The sequence below is a fragment of the Tamandua tetradactyla genome, chromosome Y (assembly GCF_023851605.1).
Source record: "Tamandua tetradactyla isolate mTamTet1 chromosome Y, mTamTet1.pri, whole genome shotgun sequence".
NCBI lineage: Eukaryota > Metazoa > Chordata > Mammalia > Pilosa > Myrmecophagidae > Tamandua > Tamandua tetradactyla.
Window position 1 is genome coordinate 8,910,577 of NC_135354.1, and position 17,810 is coordinate 8,928,386.

General features: G+C 41.7%; 1 pseudogene; it reads left to right on the plus strand.

Moving 5' to 3' along the window:
• The first annotated feature begins 13,598 nt into the window (after positions 1-13,598).
• LOC143672498 (golgin subfamily A member 2 pseudogene) lies at positions 13,599-17,576 on the plus strand (annotated as a pseudogene).
• The last annotated feature ends 234 nt before the right edge of the window (positions 17,577-17,810 follow it).

Consider the following 17,810-nt stretch of genomic DNA (forward strand, 5'->3'; position numbering starts at 1 on the left):
GCAAGGATCACTCTGTGCCTTCCCACAAAACAAAGAACATTAGTTGAAAGTTAGCTGCCTTTCCTCTGAAGAACTAAGGAAATAAATTCCCTTTTATTAAAAGACCAATCCATCTCTGATGTGTTGTATTCCAGCAGCTAGCAAACTAACAGACCTGGTTTCATTGTGTTAAACAAGACCTGAATCGATAAGGAAAGTTGCAGAAGGTTATGATAGGGAATTCTGTTTGTTGTAGTCAATGTTAACCAAAACACTGATAGGCTCATTTACAATATTTTGTAAGAGTTTTTTGCGTCCAACTGTGTATTCATAAAAAAACTGGAGTTTAGTTTTCTTTGTTAAAATAATGTAGATGATTGGCCCGATCTTTATGAAAGATTATAAAAAGCTTTTCTTAACTAGAAGAAAATTACTCTGAGTACTCTGACTAGAAGACAAAGGTTGTATTCCATATCAGAATAAAATTTGTTGTTGAGGTTTAGGTTGACTTTATCATCCATTAATTTAGTAAACATTTTGTTGTCACTTTGGTTAAATAAGGAACCAACTATTGATTCACAATAACCTCTTTTCCTATTTAACATATGCTCAAAGCTGACAATTTTGAAATTTTTGCACCCCCAAATCAAACCCTAAAGCCTATCTTTTATTTAAAACTGTTGCAATGAATTTGCTCCTTTTATTACTTATTTTAGCTTGAACACCAGTGTTTATGGCAGCATTATTCACAATAGCCAAAAGGTGGGGCACTAATGTCCATCAGAAAGTGAATGGATAGACAAAATGAGTACATGCACACAACAGAATGGCATTGGTCATGAGAAAATATGAAGTTATGAGATGTTCTACAACATAGAAAAATCTTGAAATATGTTCAGTATGACAAGGAAGACATGCAAGGACAAAAATGTTATGATATTTTAAGTGTTTATTAGAAATGGTAAATTCACTGAAATAACAGATTCCAGATTACTGGGGGAGGATGTGATGGCAGGACGGGGAAGGGAGCATATTTGAAAAAAATTTTTTTTAAATTAAGTTAATAAATCCATTACATGTTCACTCAACATTTCTTTGTTGGCAGAACATATATATTCAGAATTAAAAGTAGAATAAAAATAAAATAAGTATCAATCCAGCATTAAAAAATAATAAGTATCAGTAGGATACAACACCATATTCCTCCTCTTTCTTCCTAGTGGCCTTTACCATGGATCAATAGAGTTCTTGTTATCACCTATTACCACCTGCTTCCTCTGTACTTTTCCATATATCAATAAAGAAAATTCCCCATCCCCCTAATAAGGATCACCACACTCCATTAGCCAGCCACAGCCTCTGAGGGTATTGAGTCTCATGTAGGAGTTGCATTTTCTGCTCGGCAGTGGGATTCTCTGGAATGATGTGTCCTTGGAGGGCCTCTCCCTTTACAGATCCCACGTCATTTGCTCTGTTCCCCTTGGGAAGATCCTGGCTGATGTCAGCTCCAAGCTTCTGAGGGGTTGGGGACGCTGTTGTATCCTGACCAGCATGACTGTGGGAAGCTGCCAGAAGCATGCCATGCTTTCCTTTGTGCTCAGCAATAAGTGTTTTGTTGAGCTTCTGCATCTCGAGCAGTTTCACCTTCATATCTTCCTTGTCATTTCCTAGGCAGCTAATGTTCTCTTTTACATGGTGATTCTCCTTCATTACTGCCCTCTGATTTTGGTAGGGGACAATGCAATCACAAATTGTGTCTAACTCTCCAGATAGCTGCAGGCAGCAAGGCTCCAGCTCTTCCATCTGATTCTTCAAATCTAAGTTATCTTGCATAATTTCAGTAAAGCAGTGCTGCAGCTTCTTCATAGCTGCTTGCAGAGCCTGATTAATGTCCCCTGATACACTTTACCCAGCAATCCTTGTGGAGGGTCACCTCTAACTTACACTGAGACAAGGTCACTGGCAAACCAGATACTGGCAGCATAGATTTTGCTCCTCCAGTTTCTTGTGCAGATGTGCCTGCTCTTCTTCCCCACCAGGTATGGCTGATTTAAAAAATGCCACCAGGTGGCTCAGATACTGGCCATGGTGCTTTCGCAAACCCTGAGCCTCTTTGCTCTTGAATTCCATTGTCTCTTTGAGTTCTGCCAGGTGTCCCTACAGCCCTCCCAGCTTCTTGGCCAGCCCTTTCTTAACGTACTGTTCTGAATACAGGAGACTGGTTACCTCCTTATTTTTGTTGCTCCACCTGATTTCTTCAATATTCTTGCTTTGAGCGTAAGGTCTAGAAAACCTCCCAGTATAAGATTTATAAGATATTTCCTTACATTTTCTTCTAACAGTTTTATGATCTTAGATCTAATGTTTAGGTTAGGTCTTTGATCCATTTTGAGTTAATTTTTGTATAAGGTGTGAGATTTGAGTCCTCTTTCATTCTTTTGCATATGGATATCCAGTTCTCTAGGCACCATTTATTGAAAAGAATGTTCTGCCCCGGTGAGTTGGCTTGACTGCTTTATCAAATATCAGTTGTCCATAGATGACAGGGTCTATATCTGAGTGCTCTATTTGATTCCATTGGTCAATATATCTATCTTTATGCCTGTACTATGATGTTTTGATCACTGTAGCTTCATAATATATCTTAAAGTCAGGTAGCATGAGACCTCCAGCTTCGTTTTTATTTCTCAGGATACTTTTACCTATTCAGAGCAACCTACCCTTCCAGATAAATTTGGTATTGGTTTATATATTTCTGAAAAGCAAGTTTTTGGGACTTTAATTGGTATTACATTGAATCTGTAAATCAATTTAGGTAGAACTGACATCTTAACTATATTTTGTCTTCCAATATGTGAACATGCATGACCTTACATCTATTTAGGTCTTCTGTGATTGCATTTAATGATTTTTTGTAGTTATCTTTTTATAGGCATTCTGTCTCTTCAGTTAAATTTATTCCTAAATATTGCATTATTTTGGTTGCAATTGTAAATGGAATTTTTTTCTTGATTTCCCCAGGATTGTTCATTACCAGTGTATAGAAACACTACAGATTTTTGAGTGTTGATCTTGGAACCTGCCACTTTGCTATACCCATTTTTTAGCTCTAGTAGTTTTGCTGTTGATTTTTCAGGATTTTCAGCATATAGTATCATATCATCTGCAAACAGTGAGATTTTTACTTCTTCCTGTCCAGTATTGATTCCTTGTGTTTCTTCGTCTTGCCTAATTGCCTGGCTAGAACTTAGGAGGAAAGTTTTTAGTTTTTCCCCACTGAAAATAGCTGTGGGTTTTTCAAATATTTCCTTTATTATTTTGAAGAAGTTTCCTTCTTTTCCTATCCTTTGAAGTGTTTCAACAGGAAAGAATGTTGAATCCTGTCAAATGCCTTTTCTGCATCAATCAAGGTGATCGTGTGTTTTTTCTGCTTTGATTTGACAATATGGTGTATTACATTAATTGATTTTCTTATGTTGAACCATCCTTGCATGTCTGGGATGAATCCTACTTCGTCAAAATGTATAATTCTTCTAATGTGTTGCTGGATTCGATTTGCTAGAATTTTGTTGAGAATTTTTGTGTCTATATTCATTAGAGAGATTGTTCTGTAGTTTTCTTTTTTGTAATATATTTTTCTGGCTTTGGTATGAGGATGATGTTGGCTTCATAGAATGAGTTAGGTAGCTTTCCTTCTTCTTCAATTTTTTGAAGAGTTTGTGCAGGATTGGTATAATTCTTTCTGGAATGTTTGGTAGAATTCAAATGTGAGGCCATCTGGTCCTGGGCTTTTCTTTTGGGGGAGCTCCTTGATCACTGATTCAATTTCTTTACTTGTCATTGTTTGTTGAGGTCACCTATTTCTTCTCAAGTTCAACTTGGTTGGTCATGCTTTTCTAGAAAGTTGTCCATCTCATGTACATTGTCAAATCTATAAGCATAAAGTTGTTCATAGTATCCTGTCATTACTTCTTTTATCTCTGTGGGGTCAGTGGTTGTCTCCTCTTCCATTTCTTACCTTATTTATTTACATCCTCTCTGTTCTTCTTTTGTCAACCTTGCTAAGGATCCATCAATCTTACTGATTTTCTCATAGAATCAGCTTCTGGTTTTGTGATTTTCTCAACGATTTTCAAGTTCTCAATTTCATTTATTTCTGCTCTAATCTTCATTATTTCTTTCCTTTTGTTTGTTTTGGGGTTAGTTTGCTGTTCTTTATCTGTTTCTTCCAAGTGGACAGTTAATTCCTCGATTTTGCCCTTTCTCCTTTTTTATATAGGCATTTAGGGCAATGAATTTCCTTCTTAGCATGGACTTTACTGCATCCCATAAGTTTCTATATGTTGTGTTTTCATTTTCATTTGCCTCGAAGTATTTACTGATTTCTCTTGTAATTTCTCCCATGACCCACTGGTTGTTTAAGAGTGTGTTGTTGAGCCTCCACATGTTTGTTAATTTTCTGGCACTCTGCCTATTATTGATTTCCAGCTTCATTCCTTTGTGATCTGAGAATGTTTTTGTATGATTTCATTCTTTTTAAATTTATTGCGATTTGCTTTGTCACCCAGCATATGGCCTATCTTTGAGAATAATCCATGAGCACTTCAGAAAAAAGTGTATCCTGCTGTTATGGGAATGTAATGTTCTGTTTACATCTGTTGAGTCTAGCTCATTTATTATATTATTCAAGTTATCTGTTTCTTTATTGATCCTCTGTCTAGATGTTCTGTCCATTGATGAGGATGTGGAATTGAAGTCTCCCACTATTATGGTACATGGGTCTGTTTCTCTTTTTAGTGTTTTCAGTGTGTGCCTCATGTATTTTGGAGCATTCTGGCTTGATGCATCAATATTTATGATTGTTAGGTCTTCTTGTTGAATTGTTCCTTTTATTAATACATATTGTCCTTCTTTGTCTCTTTTAACTGTTTTACATTTGAAGTCTAATTTGTTGGATATTAGTATAGCTACTCCTGCTATTTTCTGATTGCTATTTGCATGACATATCTTTTCCCAACCTTTCACTTTCAACCTATGCTTATTCTTGGGTCTAACGTGTTTCCCGTAGACACCATATAGATGGGTCCTGTTTTTTAATCCATTCTGCCAGTCTATGTCTTCTAATTGGGGAGTTTAATCCATTAACATTTAGTGTTATTACTGTATGGATAGTAATTTCTTCTAACATTTTACCTTTTGGATTTTATATGTCATATCTAATTTTTCTTGTTTTTACCTTACTGATAGTATTCCTTTCTACATTCTGCTCCACACCTCCCTCCTGTCTTTTTGTATCTGTCTCTAGTGTTTCCTTTAATATTTCTTGCAGAACCGGTCTCTTGGTCATAGGTTATTTCAGTGATTTTTTTTTATCTGAAAATGTTATAATTTCTCCCTCATTTTAGAAGGACAGTTTTGCTGGATATAGAATTCTTGGTTGGCAGTATTTCTCTTTTAGTAACTTAAATATATCATCCTACTGTCTTCTTGCCTCCATGATTTCCGCTGAAAAATCTACACATAGCCTTATTGGGCTTCCTGTGTATGGGATGGATTGCTTATCTCTTGTGGTTCTCAGATTCTCTCTTTCTCTTTGACCTCTGACATTCTGATTAGTAAGTGTCTTGGAGTATGTCTATTTGGATCCAGTCTGTTTGGGGTAAACTGCACTTTGATCTGTAATTTTAAGTCTTTCATAAGAGTTGGGAAATTTTCAGTGATAATTTCCTCCATTAATTTTTCTCCTCCTTTCCCCTTCTCTTCACCTTCTGGGACACCCACAATACGTATATTCATGTGCTTCATATTGTCATTCAATTCCCTGAGTTTCTACTCATATTCTTCCACTTTCCCCTATATGTTCTTTTGCTTGTTGGCTGTCAGATGCTCCCTCCTCCATCTCACTAATCCTATCTTCTGTCTCTCAAAATCTGACATTGTAGGTTTCCAGTGTTTTCTTCATCTCTTCTGCTTTGCCTTTCATTCTCATAAGTACTGTGATTTATGTTTTCAGACTTTCAATCTCTTCTTTTTTTCATTCCTTGCCTTCTTTATATCCTCATTCAATTCATTGATTTGATTTTTGATGAGGTTTTCCATGTCTGTTTATATATTCTGAATTAATTGTTTCAACTTCTGTATCTCATTTGAATTGTTAGTTTGTTCCTTTGACTGGGCCATATCTTCAGTTTTCCTAGTGTGATTTGTTGTTTTTTTCTGGCACCTAGGCATTTAATTAATTAGTTTATTCTGGAGATTGTTTTCACTTCTTTCACCTAGAGTTTTATTGCTGGAGGAATTTGCTGTCTGTCTGTACTTTGACATTCAGTTAAGCTTTTTCTGTACCACTAGCTTAGGTTTTGTTTAAAAGATGAGAATTTTTCAGTTTTGTTTTCTTGTTTCCTGCCTTACGTGTATGGTGCCTTTTTCTGTCCACCATTAGGAGAGTCTACTTAGGTATTATAGATCCCAGCTGTATTTTATCGGGCCAAACTGGCCTCCTGTCAGGAGAAAAGGGTAACCTGCATCAGTTTTCCATGAGGATGAGACCCAGAAGGTTGAAAGACTTTCCCGTGAAGTCTTCTGACTCTGATTTTCTTATCCTGCCCAATATGTGGTGCTTGTCTGCCTCTGGGTGCCACCAGCATAAGTTGATGCATTACCTTCAACTTTGAGAGACTCTCCCTGCTGGAACCATGCTGGAGATATAAGAGCAGTTGTAGGCTGGCTTTAATGGCTTCAAATTATCAAGCCCTGGGGTCTTAATTCCTTGAGGGAGGGATTCCAACCGAGTTGGGCCTCACCACTCCCCTGGAGAAGGCACAAGCTCCAGACAAGCTCTCAAACAAGCTTATTTCTGCCTATGCCTGGGGCAGTTGCAGCCTGAGAAGCCCTGCTGCTGTATCCAAAGGCATTCAACCTGTAGAAACACAGCCACAAAAATCTGTTTCTCTTTTTTTCTTTTACTGTCAGCCCTGCCCCCTTGGCACTGGGACAAAAATCAGCAACGTCCAATTTTACCAGGTTCACCTGAGCTGGGGGCTATTTTTAGTAGTCAGAATTTGTGAATTAATTCCACACTTGAAGCTTGGTTGTGCTCATTCCCTGCTGCTGGTGAAGCCCCTTTCCTTTCAGCTCTGGGAAGGAGCCTGAAGGAGAGGAGGGCTGTCTGCTGTAGCTGGAGGAACTCACAATTCTGGGGTGGTTCATAGCTGGTCCAGCTGGTCCAGATTGGGGTACTCTGTGTGTCCAGCCATGGATATGGCACCAGGACATGTCCCTTTTTCAATTTTTAAACAGTTCCTGTATGGGGTAGTGCTGACTGTCCTAGTTTCAGAACTCTAACTCTGAGTCTCAGGTGTCACATAAATACCCAAAGTTTCTGAGAATGACCAGGTTATATACAAATAGTTTAGTATCTAAGAATTTAGAGACAACAGTTACACCTCCTGATTAGATGTGTGTTCTATAAGAGCTTGCAATCTAAGACTCTTTACATAGGCCCCAATGTGATAATCCAAGTTCTCCACTTCAGTTTACTGAGTTTGTATATTATGATTAGTCCACATGAGTGACATATGATAATATTTGTCTTCTTGTGTCTGACATATTTAACATACAGTCTTGAAGTTTCCTTCCCCTAGTTGCGTGCTTCACCACTTCATTCCTTCCTGCAGTCATTCAGAGGTCCATTGTATTATTCTGAGTTTTTTGCCCCTTGGCGGGTCCTACAGAGCTTCTGCCTAAATAACAAACCAGGTTCGGAGGTCAGAGCCAACAGGAGTTAAGTGGTGTAGGCCAGGAGAAGCACTGTGTTATCCTGGGAAGTGAGCCCCTTTCTCATTGTTGGGGACCTCACTTGGGCAGCCACAGGAACAAGCTTGCTGACAGGGCTTGGGGCAGGCACAGCCTGGGCAATCGAGTCAGGGCTGGGGGGCACCTGGGCCAGGGTCTGAGGTAAGGGAAGTCCTGTCTCATCTCAGCTATCAGTGGTGGGCATGGAGGGGGTCAAGAGAGAATTGGGGGCCCACACGGCAGGAGGTCGCAGTGTCTGGCTGGGTGCAGCAGTTGTGGGCTCTGAGTCTCCAGGTATGGATTTTATACTGTGTGTGAATGAACAGAATCTAAGAGATTTGAATTGAATATGTAATGAATTTAAACACTGAAAGCTAAGATTGATCTGCTTGGGAGTCACGAATGACAAAAACAATTTATTGTAGATGCCTATTATAGGAATGTTTCCCACTTTGAGACCATGAACCTGCAGTATGTCAGGTGCAGCAGGCACTTTTGGAGAGGTCACCATAAGGCTGCCTTATTGGTGAATGCTAACAATGATTTAGCATGTTGACTCTTGTGTTAAGTTTTTTTTTATCAAAAAACTGCCAAAAACTCAGTGTCATAAATTTGTGCCATCCTCAAAAGGAATATAGTGTAAACTAACATTGAAACTGCAAAATGCCACAAGCTAGTAGTTTCTGCTGCATATCAAAGTAGGATGGTTGTCTTGAGGAAAAGCACTTTATGATGGCTTGGGTTACAGGCTGACCAGTCACATTTCTCACAAAACTACTTCTATTTAAAGATCAACTTGCTGCTAAAACAATGGCTGCTCAGGCTTTAGTACTTGGCAGATATTTGCTCCAAAATGAATGAAATGGGCATGTTACATGAAGTACAAAAATGTTTTCCAGTGATGAAGGTCAATACTTTATGTAAATATTGGGATTTGTAAAACCTGCATGTGTCACCATTAACTTCATAGATTGATAGTCAGTGTGCTAGTTTGAATCTGTGATAGGCCCCAGAAAATCATGTGCTTCAATCCTGATTCGATATTTCTGGGTGGGAGCATTTTCATTGTTCCCATGGGGATGTGACCCAACCAATTTTGAATGTAATTTTTGATTAGATGATTTCCACAGAGATGTGTCTCCACTCATTGAATGTGGAGTTGTTTACTGGAATCCTTTAAAAGAGGACACAGTTTGGAAAGAGTCTCTTTGGTAGTGCCACAAGAAAGTGCACAAATACAACCATGTTCACCATGTGCCCTTCCAGTTGAGAGAGAAACATTGAACGTCATCAGCCTTCTTGCACCAAGGTTTCTTTCCCTGGATGCCATAGATTGGACATTCCTATAGACCTGTTTTAATTGGGACATTTTCTCAGCCTTAGAACTGTAAACTTACAATATATTAAATTCCACTTTTTAAAAGCCATTCCACTTCTGGTATATTGCATTCTGGTGGCTAGCAAACTAGGACAGTAAGAAAAGGGATTTTTAAAGTATTGCATAATTGTGTCAATATTTTGAGCATCTCTATAGCTTCTTAATTATTTTTCAAAATACTAGTGTTACAAAAAAGATGTGTGAGTGACATATCAATTCAAAGTACAAGGTCAACAAATAAGTTCCAAAGCACTGTATTATGAAAAGTTCACCAATTCCACATGGCATCCAGCCTTTCCAACTGTATGTGTGGTGGGGCCAGGTGCGCTGGTTTGAAAGGATGTATATCTCCTAGAAAAGCCATGTTTTAATCTAAACCCCATTTCACAAAGGCAGAATAATCCCTATTCAATACTGGATGTTTGAAAATGTAATCAGATCATCACCCTGGAAATTTGATTTAATCAAGACTGGTTGTTCAGCCATATCAGGTGATGATATGTCTCCACCCATTCAGGTGGATCTTGATCAGTTTCTGAAGTCCTATAAAAGAGGAAACATTTTCTAGAATAAAGGAAATAAAGAGAGAGCAGAGAATTCTGTAGCACCATGAAACAAAGAGTCCATTAGCCAGCACTTGGAGATGAATAAGGAAAATGTCTCCCAGGGAGCTTCATGAAATAGGCAGTCAGGAGAAGAATCCAGTAGAGGAATCCATGTCCACCATGTGCCTTTCCAGATCATAAAGGAATGCTGACTGTGTTTGCTATGTGCCCTTCCACTTGAGAGAGAGAAACTTTGAACTTTATCAGCCTTCTTGAACCCAGGTATCTTTCTCTGTATGTCTTAGATTGGAAATTTCTATAGACTTGGCTAAGCTGGGACATTTTCTCAGTCTTAGAACTGTAAACTATCAACTTATTAAAGTACCCTTTTTAAAAGTCACTTTGTTTGTGGTGTGTTGTATTACAGCAGCTAGCAAACTAGAACACCAGGTTTTCTTTATGTCCTTCAAACCAAGTGGCATATGCAATTGATGAAATACCAAAGCAGACCTGAGAATTTAGCTGTATTCTATTGTCAGACACTAAAGACATTTCCAAAAATGTAAAATAATGCCACATTTCTCCTTAATATTTTACACAGCCTCCTCATTAAAAGGCTAAGACATCACTAATTCAGGCAGCCAATTGGAATTGCTGGATGAGTGCAAAGAGGAGATAAGCTTCCAAGGAGGATGAAGATGAGATGAGAGGCAGTTGTGTGTGATGTGAGGGGAGGGCACAGGCCTACTCATGGGGATTGGGAGGTCCTGCAGTTACATCTGAAAGTACTAGCTGAGTCCTGGAGAGGAAACCAAGGAGAAGGCTAGTGCACTTGTTTGAAAGGATTTGTGCACCCTAGAGCAGTGATATTTTAATCATAATCCCATTTAGTAAATTCTGCCATTTCTTCTAATCTCTATTCAATGCAGTATTTTTGAGACTATAATGAGATCATCTCCCTGGAGATGTGATTTAATCAAGAGTGGTTGTCAAGCTGGATTAGGTGATGACGTTTTCACCCACTTGGATGTGTCCTGATTAGTTTTTGAAGTCCTATAAAAGGGAAGACATTTTGGAAAAATGTTCAATGTTTAGCAGAAGAGATATCCAAATTAAATGCAAAAGTGCAACGTGTTTTCTCCTCACAGCTAATAGTGAAATGTGACAGGAAAGAGATAAGCTGAGAACTGAACCCTTGGGTACAAAGAAACTAGAAATTGATGCTCTGGAAAATTCTGGACCTCCACGAAGGGAGACCCCAGAGTATACTCACCTACATGAGGACTTAGCCAAATGTGAAACCAGTCAGTAAATTCAGAGAAAGCCAGAATTGGACATGGAGCTATCCAGGAAGGATTTGTGAAACTCATGATGTCTGATGGGCATGTCCAAGACTACTGAATAGAAAGCCAATGAGACTGCTGTGGGGCCTGTATAAACAGAGGAAAAATACTTTCAGAGGCAAAACCATGGAGGCTGAGGTCTGAAGTCAAGAAGCCTCTGGCCCAGAATGCAGATTCATCCAAGCCCATGGAGAGGGTGAGTTTTAACTAAAGGCAGAGGATGGGTCTTTCACCTTGTTGCAGTGGAAGAGTCATTCCACCTCAGGCCTTGGATAGGGTGAAACATATTCTTTGGGGACTGGGGAGAGCCTGGCTGTCTCCACATGGAGGGTTGAGCATGTGCACTGGAGATGACAGAGAACTTGCATACAGCCCCAATGCTTTGAGAGGTTGGAGACCAGAAAAAGGTCGTCTCCCCAATATCCCCCATGGTTGCATTTGGAGAGAGGCAGGCCTCTGCATAGACCCTTGGAAAGGGTGGGACTGCCACTTTCAGAAGCCCCAAAGATAAATGACTTGCAGATTTTGAAATCTAATGGATTTTGCCCTGTGGGTTTTCAAAACTGTATCAGTCCAGTAACCCCAGTGTTCTTCCCTCCCTGTGGAAATGGGTATATTTATCCTATTACTGCTCCACCTTTGAATGTCAGCAAATAACTTGTTCTGAGTTTTCAAAGGTCCAGAGACAGAGGAGAATTTGCCTGAATACAGACCATGTATGTAGGTAACTTTGATGCAATTATGTACTGGTTGTAGTCTCATATTACATTTGATTGTTTCTGAAATGCTTTAAAGTTTTCTGATATTGTGATGGAATGAATGTATTTTATATATGGGAAAAACTGGCTTTTTTAGGGACCAGAGTGTGAAATGTGCTGGTTTGAAATGATGTATGTACCTCCAAAACCATGCTTTAATCCTATTTTGTAAAGGCAGGCATTTCTTCTAATCCCTATTCAATGCTGAATGATTGAGACTGTAACTAGGTCATCTCCCTGGATATGTGGTTTAATCAAGAATTGTTAAGGTAGATTAGCTGGTGCCATGTCTACACCCATTCACACAGGTCTTGATTAGTTTCTGCAGTCCCATAAAAGAGGAAACATTTTGGAGAATGAAGGAGATTCAGAGAGAGCAGAGCAGAGCAACATAGCCACAAGAATTAGGGTTCACCAGCCAGCGACCTTTGGAGATGAAGAAGGAAAATACCTCCTGGGGAGCTTCATGAAACAGGAAACCAGGAGAAGCGAGCAGATGACACCATGTTCACCATGTGCCCTTCCAAATGAAAGAGGAACCATGATTGTCTTTACAATGGGCCTTCTCACTTGAGAGAGAAACTCTGAATTTCATCGGCCTTCTTGAACAAAGGTATCTTTCCCTGGATGCCTTAGATTGGACATTTGCACAGACTTGCTTTAACTGGGACATTTTCTCAGCCTTAAAACTGTAAACTAGCAGCTTATGAAATTCTCTGTTTAAAAGCCATTTAGCAAACTATAACAGCTAATGAGGCCTCAAGGCCTCACTGGGGAAAGAGTAGCTGTGAGACAGTGGGGAGACAATGCAGCCAGAATGGGATGCAGCCAGGAGGGGTTTTGATGCACTCCCAGGACAAGGGACAGTGCAGATCCACCAAGGTAGGGGCTCTGATGGGGAAGGCAAATGTGGGTGATGGTTGAGTGGGGCTGGGGATGGGTAGGAATGGCTGGACCCGCTGCAGGCATAGGAGAAGGACTCTGCAAAGCTGAGCATTCCTCTTTTTCACTCCCCCCCCTACCTCCAGAGCCCAGGAACTGGTCCTTGTCTCAGGGGAGTCTGCACTGGAAGAAGGTCCAGAGTGAGAGGTGGAGATGGGCTCCAGGGCTGTGGAGTAACTGTCCCCCTGCATGGGAAATGAAGTGTCACCAAGATGGGAACTGCAAGCACCCTGAGGGGAGCCCACTGGGGAGTGGGAGGAGGAAGTGACTGTGCTCCACTCCTGGGGTAGAAGGAAACCAATATTGGCCCCACCCTTCAGGGGCGGGCAGATACAAATGTCACACCCCTCCCCCCAGAGTGGGTGGAGACGACTCCACAGGCAGCCTTTATTATGAGGTCAATTTGCAAACCACACCCACAGTGGTCTGGCCCTCCTTTCCTTTCAAACTTCTCATTGCCCAATAGGCTGGGAGCCTTAAGCCACACCCACATTCCATGCTACCTGGCAGCTCCCTGGTCCCTCCCTTCCCTGGCACATTCCCACATCAGTGTTGTAGCTAGTGTATGCAAGTTCACAGTGGTTGCTGGGTTAGATGATTTCATTCCCGCAACTCTTTCTCCTGTCCAACATGTCAGAAAAAGCCTGATGGCAAAAATTGGTTGTGCTCAGAAAAAAGTTCTGCACAATACCCCTTCCCGAGATGTCAGAAGAAACCTGAGAGTAGAAATTGGCTTCAGCCAGAAAAATGTTACATGAATTTTAGCTGAAAAAAATTTCCCCACTCAACCAAGAGTAAATAAGAAAAGAAAGAAAGGTTGGTTCTGAAACAGCAGCATCTGGTAACCACTTGCCTGAGGATGCGCCCAAAGACCACACCACTCCTGCTTCACCTGCCAATTACACCACCCATCCTGGCAGTGTCCATCTCACCTGTGCTAGTTCCCCAGTACAAGTGGCATGGCATCACTGGAGAACTATTGTGCTGAAAGTGGTGCTCTTCCCTCTGAGGAAAATTAGACTATGTCATCTACTGAGACCCTGCAACAGATTTCATAACCTCTTCATGGGCTTCTGCCTGAGTCCTCATTCAGTATCAGTGGGAAGGACCAGACATCTTCAAATGATGTGAAGAATCTGGACAGCTGATATCAAGAGCTTTCACTAGGTCTGGATTCCAGCAGTCATACACACAGTCAACTCGCAAAGAACATACAAGAGTTGAACCATGAGAAACAAGATGTTTTTGATCAACTGGAGATAGTCAAACAAGAGTTTGAACAAAAGTTAATGAAGGAGCAAGGAGCTCTAAGACAGCAGCTGCAAGGACATACTCAATTTCGATTCTAGTATCTGAGAAATCTGAGTTACACACAGCCCTTATGCACGCTCAAAAGGCTCTAAGACAGAAAGCTGGAGAGGCAGAGGATCTTGTAAATCACTTGCAATCTTCAAGGTGATATGTAAGTGAGATGGGGTATACACTGTGCAGTCTCCACTGAGCAGAAACAGGTGGACAAGACCAACCAAGAGCTAACTGAAAAACATGATGACCTGAAAGTAGACTTCTGTAAACAAAGCAAAAGCAATGAAGCCCTGAAGCAATGTAACTCAGAACTAGAAGAGAAACTTTGGATTCTGCTCATGGAGAAGGCAGCCATGGAGCAAGGGATGGAGGAGCTGCACAAGAAGCTAGAGAAAACAGAATTTGCAGAACCATCACCACTGCAACCTGGAAATCGTAACAACAACCAGCAGTTCCAGTAGATCCTGTTGGAGTGGACTCAGCCTGGTGGCTCTCAGGACCCTTTCCCCTCTACAGAAAAAGCCTGATGGCAGAAACTGACTGTGCTTGGAAAACAGATCTGCAAAATTCCCCTTCCCAAGATGTCAGAAGTAACCCAACAGCAGAAATTGGCCTCAGCCAGAAAAATGTTACATGAATTTCAGCTGAAAAATAATCTTCCCATTCCACCAAGGGTGAAGAAGAAGAAAAAGATAAAAATTGACCCTGAAATACCAATGTCTGGTGACCACCCACCTGAGGAAGTGCCAGAAGACCATGCCACTCCTGCTTCACCTACTATGACACCACCCCTCCTGGCAGTGTCCATCTCACCTGTACTAGTTCTCCATGTACTAATGGCATGGCATCAACTGAGAACTATGATGCTGAAATTGGTCCTCTTCCTTCAGAGGAAAACAAGACTATGTCATCTACCAAGAGCCTACAATAGGTTTCACAACCCCTTCATCAGCTTCTGCCTGAGTCCTCATCCTACATCAGCAGGAATGACCAGACATCCTCAAATGACACGAATAATCTAGAGAGCCAATACCAAGACCTATCACTAGGCCTGGATTCCAGGAATCCTACACACAGTCAACTCACAAAGAAGATACAAGAGTTCAACCAAGAGAAACAAGATGCTTTGGATCAACAGGGGATAGTCAAACAAGAGTTTGAACAAAAGTTAATGAAGGAGAAAAGAGCTCTAAGACAACAGCTGCAAGAAAACACTCAGGCAATTGTGATTCTAATGTCTGAGAAACTTGAGTTCCATACAGCCCTTATGGACACTCAACAGGCTCTCAGACAGAAAGTATAAGAGGCAGAGGATCTTGTAAGTCACCTGGAGTCTTCAAGGCAACATGTAAGCGAGCTGCAGCAGATGCTGTCTGCTGACTCTGCTCAGCAGAAACAGGCAGACAAGACCAACAAAGATCTAACTGATGAACATGATAACATGCAAGTAGAGTTCTATAAACAAAGCAAAAGCAACAAGGCCCTGAAGCAACATAATTCAGAACTAGAAGAGAAAGTTTGGGTTTTGCTCATGGAGAAGTCAGCAATGCAGCAAAGGATGGAGGAGCTGCACAAGAAGCTGCAGATGAGAGATCTTGCAAAACTGTTACCACTGCAGCCTGGAGATCTTAACGATAACCAGCAGTTACAACAGCCCCTGGAGAAGCGGGCACACCTGCAGCTACATGTGGGGCAGCTGAAAGAAACTCCAAAAAATATGCAACTAGAGAGAGACACACAATTCCGGAGAACTTGAGAAAAGTGTGTGCTATTTGGGAAGAGCAGGTTCAGGAGTTCTCAGACCAGATGACAACAATGAGAAAGGAAAAGCTGCAGAATTTGGAGAACAATTTGATAAAACTGAAGAATGAGATAGCTGCACCCCCACCCCAGAAGTCTCCACTCAGCCCCTCAGAGATGGAACAGCATCTGCAAGCAGAAATTAGCAAGTTTCAGAAGAAGCTAGAGCACCTAGCAGGACAGCTGCAGGCCCAGGTGAAGGACAATGAGGACCTAAGTTGTCTGAATCAGGAGCAGGAGGTGAGGCTGCTGCAGCTGGAGTGGGAAGCTGAGCTCTGGGAAGAGCAGGTGGCAGATCACAAACACATTCTGGAAACCACGGAGAGTGACCACGTCACCATCAGTTGCTCTCTATCCCAAAACCATGAGCTCTTGGAGCAGCTGGAGGAAACACAGAATGGCTTTTTCAGGCTGAGCAATAAATATATGGAGGTAACCAGTGCCCCTCATTCAAAAGAGTATGTTAAGAAAAAGCTGGCCAAGAAGCTGGGAGAGCTGCAGGAACACCCGGCAGAACTGAAAGAGGTGATGGAGCTCAAAGAGCAAAGAGGCTCAGGCCTTGCAAGAGAAGCATGACAAGAAACTGTGTCACCTGAAGCAGTATATAGTTGCTTATCAGCAGCTCATGGATGACTATCAGCAGCTAACCACCGAGAATGAGATGCTGCAAAAGCAGCTACTGCTGCAGACCCAGCGAGTGGAAAAGCTGTGGTATGAAGAAGTTCAGAGCCAGGCTATGGCTGAGATGATGTACCAGGAATTGCAGGGGACTCAGGAGTGCCTGGATCTGCCAATCAACAGATCCAAAAACTGCAGGCCCAGTCGGGCCTCAAGACCCTGCCTGGGGAAAGAAGTGCCATAGAGAGTGAGCAAGCAGATGAAGACAAGCAGCATCCACAGCTGAGCATCCCTGAAGACCTAGACATTTGAGAGTCCATGGTGGCACCTTTGAAATCGTCCCTAGCTAGTGCTAAAGAAGAGGAGGTACATCTTTGCAGGCAGATGAAGGAGCAAAAGCTATGATGCCAGCACCTGGCTCGTCAGGTGACCCATGTCAGTGTGAGCCAGAGACACCCCCTCCCACTGGAATTGGCGGGGAAAGTGTATCAGGGGATATTAATCAGGCTCTTCAAGGGGCTATGAAGAAGCTGCAGCACTGTGGAAATTCTTCAAGATAAAGTAGATTTGAAGGATTGGATGGAAGAACTGGAGCATTGTTACCTCCTGCTATCTGGAGAGATAGATATATTTGGTGAGTGCATTGTCCTCTTCCAAAATCAGAGGGCAGTAATGAAGGAGCATTACCATGTAAAAGAGGAAAACATTACCTGTTTAGCAAGTGACAAAGAAGATATGAAGGTAAAACTGCTCGAGATGCAAGAGCTCAACAAAATACTTGTTGGTGAGCACAGAGGACAGCATGGCATGCTTCTGGTGGCTGCCCAGAGCCCTACTGGTCAGGCCAAACAGCGTCCCAAGTAGTCCCAGGGGTTTGGAGCCAACAACAAGCCAGGAGCTTCCCAAGAGAAACAGGGCAAATGATGTGGGATCTGTGAAGGGAGAAGTCCTGCAAGACCAAGCTGTTCCAGAGACTCCCACTGCCCAGCAGAACATGCAGCTGCTATGTGAGACTCAATACCCCCAGGATCACCATGGCCTAGGTGATAATCTCTGCATCCCCTTCTTCTACCAGGCTGAGATGTATGAAGAAGCGAAGGTTCTGGTCATCTAAGCCTATCTCTGGCAGCCACAACCTGGGGTAGTGGGGCCAGGGGCTAGGCCCCTACTTTTTCCCAATCACTCCTTCCTGATCACCTTCCCTGCACCCTTTTCCTACAACCCTTTATTCCTATAGTAGTGAGGTGGGGCCCCTGAGTGTTTCTGTTGTGCCTCACAGAACCCTTGATACTTTGGCCAGGATAGGGCTATGTTTTAATTTCTGGGCTGTGAGGACTTAGTTCCATAA